Source organism: Tamandua tetradactyla, chromosome 10, assembly GCF_023851605.1.
Source record: "Tamandua tetradactyla isolate mTamTet1 chromosome 10, mTamTet1.pri, whole genome shotgun sequence".
In the NCBI taxonomy this organism is placed as follows: domain Eukaryota; kingdom Metazoa; phylum Chordata; class Mammalia; order Pilosa; family Myrmecophagidae; genus Tamandua; species Tamandua tetradactyla.
Genome location: NC_135336.1, coordinates 21,661,874 through 21,670,996, shown reverse-complemented (window position 1 = coordinate 21,670,996; position 9,123 = coordinate 21,661,874). Strand labels below are relative to the sequence as shown.

The 9,123-nt window shown below is 37.6% G+C and overlaps 1 pseudogene; it reads left to right on the top strand.

Moving 5' to 3' along the window:
- Positions 1-1,991: 1,991 nt before the first annotated feature.
- LOC143647604 (cytochrome c pseudogene) lies at positions 1,992-4,809 on the top strand (annotated as a pseudogene).
- Positions 4,810-9,123: the final 4,314 nt, after the last annotated feature.

Genomic DNA, 9,123 nt, shown 5'->3' with positions numbered 1-9,123 from the left:
CCCTTCAGCTCCAATTACCCACTATCTATCCGATTTCTATCTCCTGATGGTGGGTCTCTGTTCCCAACTGAAATTCTCCAAGTTCATTCACTAATGTCAGTTCATATCAGTGAGACCACACAGTATTTGTCCTTTTGTTTCTGCCTCATCTCACTCAGCATAATGTCCTTAAGGTCCATCCATGTTGTTACATACTTCATAACTTTATTCTGTCTTACAGCTGCATAATATTCCATTGTGTATATATATATATATATATGCCTCAGCTTGTTTAGCCACTTGTCTGTTGATGGACATTTTGGCTGTTTCCATCTCTTCGCAATTGTAAATAATGCTGCTATAAACATTGGTGTGCAAATGTCCATTTGTGTCCTTGCCCTCATGTCCTCTGAGTAGATACCTAGCAATGGTATTGCCATGTCATGTATGCCATGGTGATATTATGTATACATGTTTTTGTGATTTTTTCCCCCCATAGACTAGAAGTTTCATAAAGGCAGAAACAGTGATATTTGTTGTTGGTGGTGGTTTGTTTGAGTTAATTTTGCTTGCATTTGTGTTTTCCCTCTCACTGCTGAATTCTCAATCCTGACATACCACCTGGCAACATGATACTGTCTGTATCAGTCATGATTTCTATAGTAAAAATAGATATTGCCAGAGTTAGGTCTGTGACAATGCAAGCAGGGCTCTCAAAGCCCTTCCGCAAAACTGATATATAAATATTAGGAGACATAGGTACATCTCTTTCTCCACATTTTTACTAGCAGTTATTTCACTCTGTTCATTTTTAAAGTCTTATTCACACCTCATATGATCCAACCTAAGTGTATAGACATGCCTTCACCAGCATAATTTATCTGAAGACATTTCCTTTTCTTCCACAAAGAACCTATACCTCTTTCCCATGCTCCCTGCCTGTTGACATTTAGTTTTGGCATAATGCCTTTACTTCCTTTACAGATCACTGCTTTTAATCAGCTTCTTTAGATCACTAGGGAGCCTCCTCTGAGGACAACCATTGTTCCATACACCCTTAGGCAAAAAGCAGCAGAGGAGTCTTAAAGAGACAGTACTTTCTTTTTCTTGTGTCTTTCCATTCCATTTGGGAGCAAAAAATACTTTGGAAAACTCAAAAAATGATGGCTCCAGTTCTCAATAACAACAACAAAGCAAACCTAGAAGTCCCTGAGGAGTGGGAGAACTAGATTTCTAGAGTTGCGACAACATAATACTCAGCTTTGCAAAACACATTAAGAAATAGTAAAGTATGGCCCATTCACAGGAAAAAAGGAATGTGCTAGAAATCATACTTGAGTAATCACATACCTTGAAACTATTAGTATATGGAACTTTAGTCAAAAGCTTTAAATCAACCATCTTAAATAGAGCTAAAAGAATCCATATATAAAGATCTAAAGGAAATTAGGAAAACAATGAAAATATAAAAAGGAAACAAACAAATTTTGGAGCTCCAAAATTCAGAATTTTAACTGAAAAACTCATTAGACAGATTATACAACAGATTTTAACAGGAAGAAGAAAGGATCAGCAAACTTGAAAACAAGAACATTGAAATTTGTTGCTTCCTATGAAACAGAGCTCGAACGATATTAAGGAATGATGAGAAAGAAAGACAGACGGGATTGGGGGTCTGAAGCTTAGCCATAACAGACAACAGACAACTTTATTCTTAACTAGTTCCTGTTTATATACTGCAGGGTTTATGTGACTAAAAGCATGCATACATTTCGTGATAAAACAGAGTGCCTACTTTTCAGTATATTACTCACTACATACTAGAGATAGCTAATAAGACCTTGGGGCTTAAGAAAAAACAAACATTCTCTCCCTCTCAGACTGTCCTCCAATTAAGCAGATAGCAGTCTCCACAGTTTATTGCCAATGCCACTCTGAAGCCAGTTGCTCCCAATAAATTCCGCAGGTTTTCCATTAACCCTGGCTCCTACAGAAATTATACAGTGTGAGACATGAAAGAAAAAGTGAGAAAAGTGAACAGAGTCTGAGGAACCTGTGGGACACCATCAAGCATACCAGCATATACATCACTGGAGTCCCAGACAACAGGAGCAATAGCGAAAAAGGCAGAAAAAGGTTTTGAAGAAATAATGGCCCCAAACTTCCCCAATCTGATGAAAGACATGAATATACACACTCAGGAATCTCAGTGAACTCCAAGCAGTATAGACTTTGAGAGATGTAACTGTGCTGGTTCCACATTTGTTTAAATCCACACACAGGGCACTATACTCTGGGGTCTCCCTTTCTTTAGGCCCAGAATTTTCCAGGACCTCAATTTCTGGTATTTTTTTACTCAAGAGTTCAGTTTTCAGCTTATCTCTTTCTTGTCGCATTTCACTATAAGCTGCAAGGAGAAACGAGGCTGCACTTTGGACATTTAATTTGGAAATCTCTTGTGCTAAATATCCAGGTTCATGGCTTTTAAAATCTGCTTTCCAGCCAAAGCCACTAGCCAATTTTGTCAGATTATCTGCCATTTTAAAACAAGGATCGCCTTCCTTCCAGTTTGCAATAACATGTGCCTCATTTCTGTCTAAGGCCTCATCAGAGGTATCTTCGGAGTCTACATTTCTACCAACAGTCTCTCCGAAGCATTCTAGGCCTTCTCTATCAAGCTTCTCACAACTCCTCCAGATTCTTCCCTTTATCCATTTAAAAAGCCATTCCAACATGTTTGGTATTTGCGAACTGCAGCAGCAGCACCCCGCTCTCCGGTACCAAAATCTGTTCTAGTTTGCTAGCTGCCGGAATGCAATATACCAGAAATGGAATGGCTTTTAAAAGGGAGAATTTAATGAGTTGCTAGTTTATAGTTCTAAGGCCAAGAAAATGTCCCAATTAAAACAAGTCTATAGAAATGTCCAATCAAAGGCATCTGGGGAAAGAAACCTTGGTTCAAGAAGGCCGATGAAGTTCAGGGTTCTCTCTCATCTGGAAAGGCACATGGTGAACACGGTCAGTTAAACTGGATTAGGGGATGGCATGTCTCCACCCATTTGAGTGGGTCTTGATTAGTTTCTGAAGTCCTATAAAAGAGGAAACATTTTGGAGAATGAGAGATTCAGAGAGAGCAGAATGACATAACCATGAGAAGCAGAGTCCACTAGCCAGCGACCTTTGGAGATGAAGAAGGAAAATGCCTCCCGGGGAGTTTCACAAAACAGGAAGCCAGGAGAAGACGCTAGCAGATGACGCAGTGTTCACTGTGTGCCTTTCCAGATGAGAGAGGAACCCTGACCGTGTTCACCATGTGCCTTTCCAGATGAGAGAGAAACCCTGAACTTCATCGGCCTTCTTGAACCAAGGTATCTTTCCCCAGATGCCTTTGATTGGACATTTCTATAGACTTGTTTTAATTGGGACATTTTCTTGGCCTTAGAACTATAAACTAGCAACTCATTAAATTCTCCCTTTTAAAAGCCATTCCATTTCTGGTATATTGCATTCCAGCAGCTAGCAAACTAGAACATAAACTAATACACATTATAACAAAAATGTCAAAATCCAAACACAAAGAAAGGATTTTGAAAGCAGAAAGAGAGAAGTGCTTTGTTACATACAAGGAACTTCAATGAGATTAACAGTGGATTTCTTATCAGAAACCATGCTGGCCAGAAGACTGTGGGATGATATGTTTAATGTCCTTAAAGGAAAAAACTGCCAACAAAGAATTCTATATCCAGTAAAATGGTCTTTCCAAAATGAAGGCAAAATTAAGACATTTACCAATAAACAAAAATTGAAAGAGTTCATCACCAGAAGATCTTCCCTACAAAAAATGTTTAGGGAGTTCTTCTGGCTGAAATAAGCAGACACTAGACAGTAACTTGAAGCCATAAGAAAAAAAGAAAGAACATTTGTAAATGTAATTTAAGGTGTTACTGTATTTACGAAGATAACCCCTAAGAAAATAACTAAAAAGTATAGAGAAAAAAAAAAAGAAGGAAATCAAAATGTTATACTACAAAAAAAAAAAAAAGAAGAAACTAAATATAAAAAGGCTGTAATGGAGTAATTGAAGAACAACAACAACAAAACATATAAGATATAGAGAAAACAAATAAATAAATGCCAGAAGTAAACCCTTCCTTCTCAGTTATTACCTTAATTGTAAATGGATTAAACTCCCCTATTAAAAGGCAGAGATTGGCAGATTGGATGAAAAAGTATGACCAGCTGTCTTCAAGAGACTCACTTTAGGAACAAAAACACAAAAAGGATCAAAGTAAAAGGATGGCAAAATATATTCCATGCAAACAGAAATCAAAAGAGAGCCAGAGAATATGGAGAGATAGCGACCCTCAAACATTTTTGGTGACAATATAAACAGGTGTAGCCTCTGTGGAAAACAGTCTGGCATTTCCTCAAAAAATTAAATATATATATAGAGAACAGGATATCTTGCTTTTGAACAGGGACCTTTGTGTCATGTGTGGTGAGAGAGCAAATTCAAAACGGGTTATGTTGAGAAGGGCAAGAAGATTTTTGTTCAGCAGCATGCCCAGTGCCACACCATGGAAAAGAGAGGCAAGCACAAAACTGGGCCAAATCTGCATTGTCTCTTTGGTTGGAAGACAGGTCAGTCCCCTGGATGCACAGATGTCAGCAAGAACAAAGCATTATTTGGGAAGAGGAGATACTGATGGAGTATTTGGAGAATTCTAAGAAGCACATCCCTGGAACAAAAATATTCTTTGCTGGCATTAAGAAGAAGGCAGAAAGCACAGACTTGATAGTTTATCTCAAAAAGGTTATTAATGAGTAATAATTGGCCACTGCATTATTTACTATAAAACAGATGTCTTGTGATTTTTTTACATGTATCATATTTAAATTGATCTCATACATCAGAATTCAGATCATGAATGGCTGATAGGATATTTTTGTTGGAGAGTCCTGAGTTAAATAAGATTAGCTTATAGTTAAGTGAATTTAATCAAGGCTTTTAAAATTTTGATAAGAATTCTGGTTTTGCGTTTGCTACCACTATTTCCCCTTTCTAAAGATATAATTGGACTTGAGGCTAGGTTGAATTAGTAATGTTTAACTTTTCACAAACATGGTGAATGACAACTCATAACCTATTGAAGATTAGTTTTATATTTAAATTTATATAACTGGTTTTATAAATACATTTGAATACTAGGGAAATCCACTCACTGTCTCATAGAACAAAGCAAGACTCACCTGGGTTTCAATTGGTGTTCATCAGCCTGTTTAAAGGCAGGGGCTGAAAATAAGGTAACTATGTCTGCTTTATCCTTTTGGTCTTAACTATATCAATCTAAAATTCCCTTTATCTGAAATAATGACTTTTAATTAATAAAAGGCATTTTGGTATGTTTTATGTACAATATCAAATAAAAAAGGCTGAACACTTCTCAAAAAAAATTAAATATAGAATTACCATATGACCTGGCAATTCCACTCCTAGGTAAAAATTCAACCCAAAAGAATTCAAAGCGGGAACTTGGATAGACATTTGAATGCCAGTGTACTTCACAGCATTATTCACAATTGCCAAAAGATTAAATCAACCCAAGTGTCCATCAACAGATGAATGGATAAACAAAATGTGGTATATGCATACAATGGAATGTCTTTCAGCTGTAAAAAGAAGTGCCGGTACATGCTACAACACGGATGAAGTTTGAAGACTTTATGTTGTGTGATATAAGCTAGATACAAAAGGACAGATATTGTATGATTCCACAAATTCAAAGACACAGAAAGTAGAATATAAAGTTATGGGGGAAGGGAGGAGGGGAAATGGGAAGTTAATATATAAAGCATTCAGAGTTTCTGTTTGGGGGGATGGAGAAGTTTTAGAAATGTGATTAATTCAGTTGAAACTGTATGCTTGGACATGGTTGAGATGGGAAAATCTCATATTTATATATGTTGCCACAATTTGAAAAAATAGACTAAAGATGCAGTGACAATGATATGCAATACATAATCCTAGACTGGGTTATGGAGGAGAAAATGCCCAAAAAGAATCTTATTGTACTAATCAGATTCCTAAACAATGGAGACCACTCTGGTTAAGTTAGAGAAAAAGGAATTTATTGGAAGGCCATTGGAGAGCTCACAAAATTGATGGAAAAGCTAAATAATGAGGTTTAGAACATGGATAGGAGCCATGGGAAATTAGGCAGCCAGAAATAGAGTTAAAATCAACGTTCAGGGAGAATCTGGTTAGTATTCAACAGCTTCTGCCATTGGCACAGCTACCACTGGACTTGGGATGCTGTTGCTATTGCTTCCTCTGCCACCCCTGGAAAGATTCCAAACTGCCATTTGCTTTTCTGTGTTACTCTAGAATAAAGGTATCTGGTAGGTGCTTCTGATTGGAAGGTCACATGTCCAAATTCTAGATGCAAGGGAGCTGGGAAAGGGACAGTTTTTCCACACTTGAACTTCTGTGTTGGGATCTATTCCAAATATGATTGTCTTCAGATACTGGGTCACCAAAAATGAAAAACACCCTATCACAGGAAATCTCAGAAATGCGCACATCTGGCCTCTTCCTCTCCACAGGAAGAAGAAAGTAATTTAGATTTTGTGCAATGACTTGGGCTATGTTTTTAGTTGGGGGCAAGAGATTGTGCATAGGGTCTCTGTACAGATAGGAGCCTGGCTATCTCCCACCTGCTTTTCAGTGCAGTATTCTCTCTTTTTTCTAGTTTCTCTCCTTGTGGCTGGGAATGGGAGGAGGTATGCAGTGGTGTTCAGCCCAGTACCATAGGTCCAGCTATTCTGAATTTGGGAAGGTGGGGGAGGGGGGATGACAGTGACAAAGAGCCCTACAAAGGTGTAATTGGATGCCCAACCAACATAAAGAGAGCTGACACTCAGATTCTCATTTGGCTTGTGATCTATTTTCTCTATCATGCAAAACCCAGGAGGAAAAGAGAGAGGAGTGCTAGGACTCAGAATCTAAGTTGTACCCTAAATTTCCAGTTACCTAACCCATAGACTGGCTAGTGATATGACCTAACATTAAAGGGTGACATCAGATTCTTATTTTGAAAATTTGGACTTGGTGAAGGGTCTATGATTTTAACTCTACTTGCAAGTTGGCAAGCCTGCCACAACTTGTGTATGTCTGTACATATGTGTGTGCATATATTTTTCTGTATATTCATCACAAATGAGGCCTCTGGGTCAGAAACAAAACATTTTATCATTTATGCAAAAGCATCAGCCAGAGCAATGTTTTGTATTCTCTTAGCCCCATTCCCACAGGCTAACATGCTGAGGGCCAGATGGTACCTGCAGACAAGCTGGAGGTATCCTTATATATCACTGCTAGTGACCTGCCCATTCTCCCCTCCTGAGACAGAGAAACCATGTCTTTATTCTGGAATATAAGAAAATCTCCATGGAGGGGAAGAAGAGGTGTTAATGTTTACTACAACCAAACCATTTCAAGGGAGGGAGATATATCTAAGCTATCCTTGTCTTAGAATGTCTCCTTTCAAAAACATTCTTAAATTGATTGTAAATACCTTTGCTCAGAGAACCTGGATCATGCAGTAATATGAGATGTTCACAGAGAATCATCTCCTAACAGTGATTCTAGGTGAAGGCTATAAAGCTGTTTACTAAACTATTATTTCATGTTTTTTCTGTTTGTACATTTTAAATAAAAAGTTGGGAAACATAATATTGCAGAGATGTATTTGACATGAAAAGTTGGTTAGAATATATTATTAAATAAAAATGTGGATTATAAATGGCATATAGTGAAATCTCACTTTAATAAGAATTAGGTAAAAGTATACATCTGCAGAGGAAAACACCAAGATACTAATAGTGTTTATCTTTGGGTGGGTAAAAGCATCAGTTGTTTTTTGAAAAAATGTTCTTTGTGTTTGTATTTTTCTTTATCTCTGATACGTATAGTGGTTTTGTGATTAACACTTTTAACTTCATCAAAAGCTATATACTCCCTTTTGACTTTCTGTCTTCTAATGAGGGTGGATATCATTGGTGCAGTTTTTTGTTTGTTTTATTTTTTGTCAGTTTAACAAATCTTGGATATACGTAAACTGCCCTGTAAAGGAGAAGGGGAAGAGGTGAAAGAAAAGTAAAAATATTACACTACGGTATGGGGGAAAAGTAAAGAGAAGAAGAGAGACCTTTAGCCCCATCCCCACAGGCTAACATGCTGAGGCCAGATCAATATAAACTGCTGATCAATATAAACTTCCTTATCTAAGTCCCTTATAAAATCAATACATTCTTCGATGATTTGTTTAAATAGAATTTTTGGTGGGAAGTTCAAAGAAAAGGAAGAGGGAACAATGATAGTATCGGTTACATTTCAAGTTCTACCTGGATTCTTCAAACTGAAGTGCAGTGCCTAGATGTATTTAGGATTGAATCGTCACCTAGAGAAGTGGTTCTCAAACTTCTAAAACTTTTTAAGTATTGTTTTAGTTTCCTAGGGATTCCATAACAAAGTACCATAAACTGATGGCTTTTAATGACAGAAATGTATTGTCTCACAGTTCTAGAAGCTAGTGGTCTGAAATCAAGGACTAAGCAGGGCCATGTGTCATCTGACCTGGCATCTTTGGGGAAGAATATGTTCCATGCCTCTCTCCTGACTTCCAGTGGTTTGCTGCAATCTTTGGGTTCCAGTCTCTGCCTCAGTTGTTACACGGCCATTTTCAATCTGTGTATGTTCGAATTTCCTCTTTTTATAGGATGAAATACACTAGTCATGGTGGATTGAGGGCCCATCCCAGTCCAGTTTGGCCTCCTTAACTAATAACACCTTCAAAGACCCTATTTCCAAATAAAGTCACATTCACAGGATTGGGGGTTAGGATTTGAACATGTTTTGGGGGGACATAATTCAACCAACAATAAGGACCCTTGCTTATGTGAGTTTTAACTATTTGATATTTACCATATTCGAAAATTAAAACTAATGTCTTAGTTTGCCAAGCTGCAATGAAAAATGCCACACATGGGATTGTCTCACACAGTAAGCATTTATGGACTCACAGTTTTAGAGGCTGGAAGTCCAAAATCAAGGTGTTGGCAAGAACATTCTTTCTCCCTAAAGTT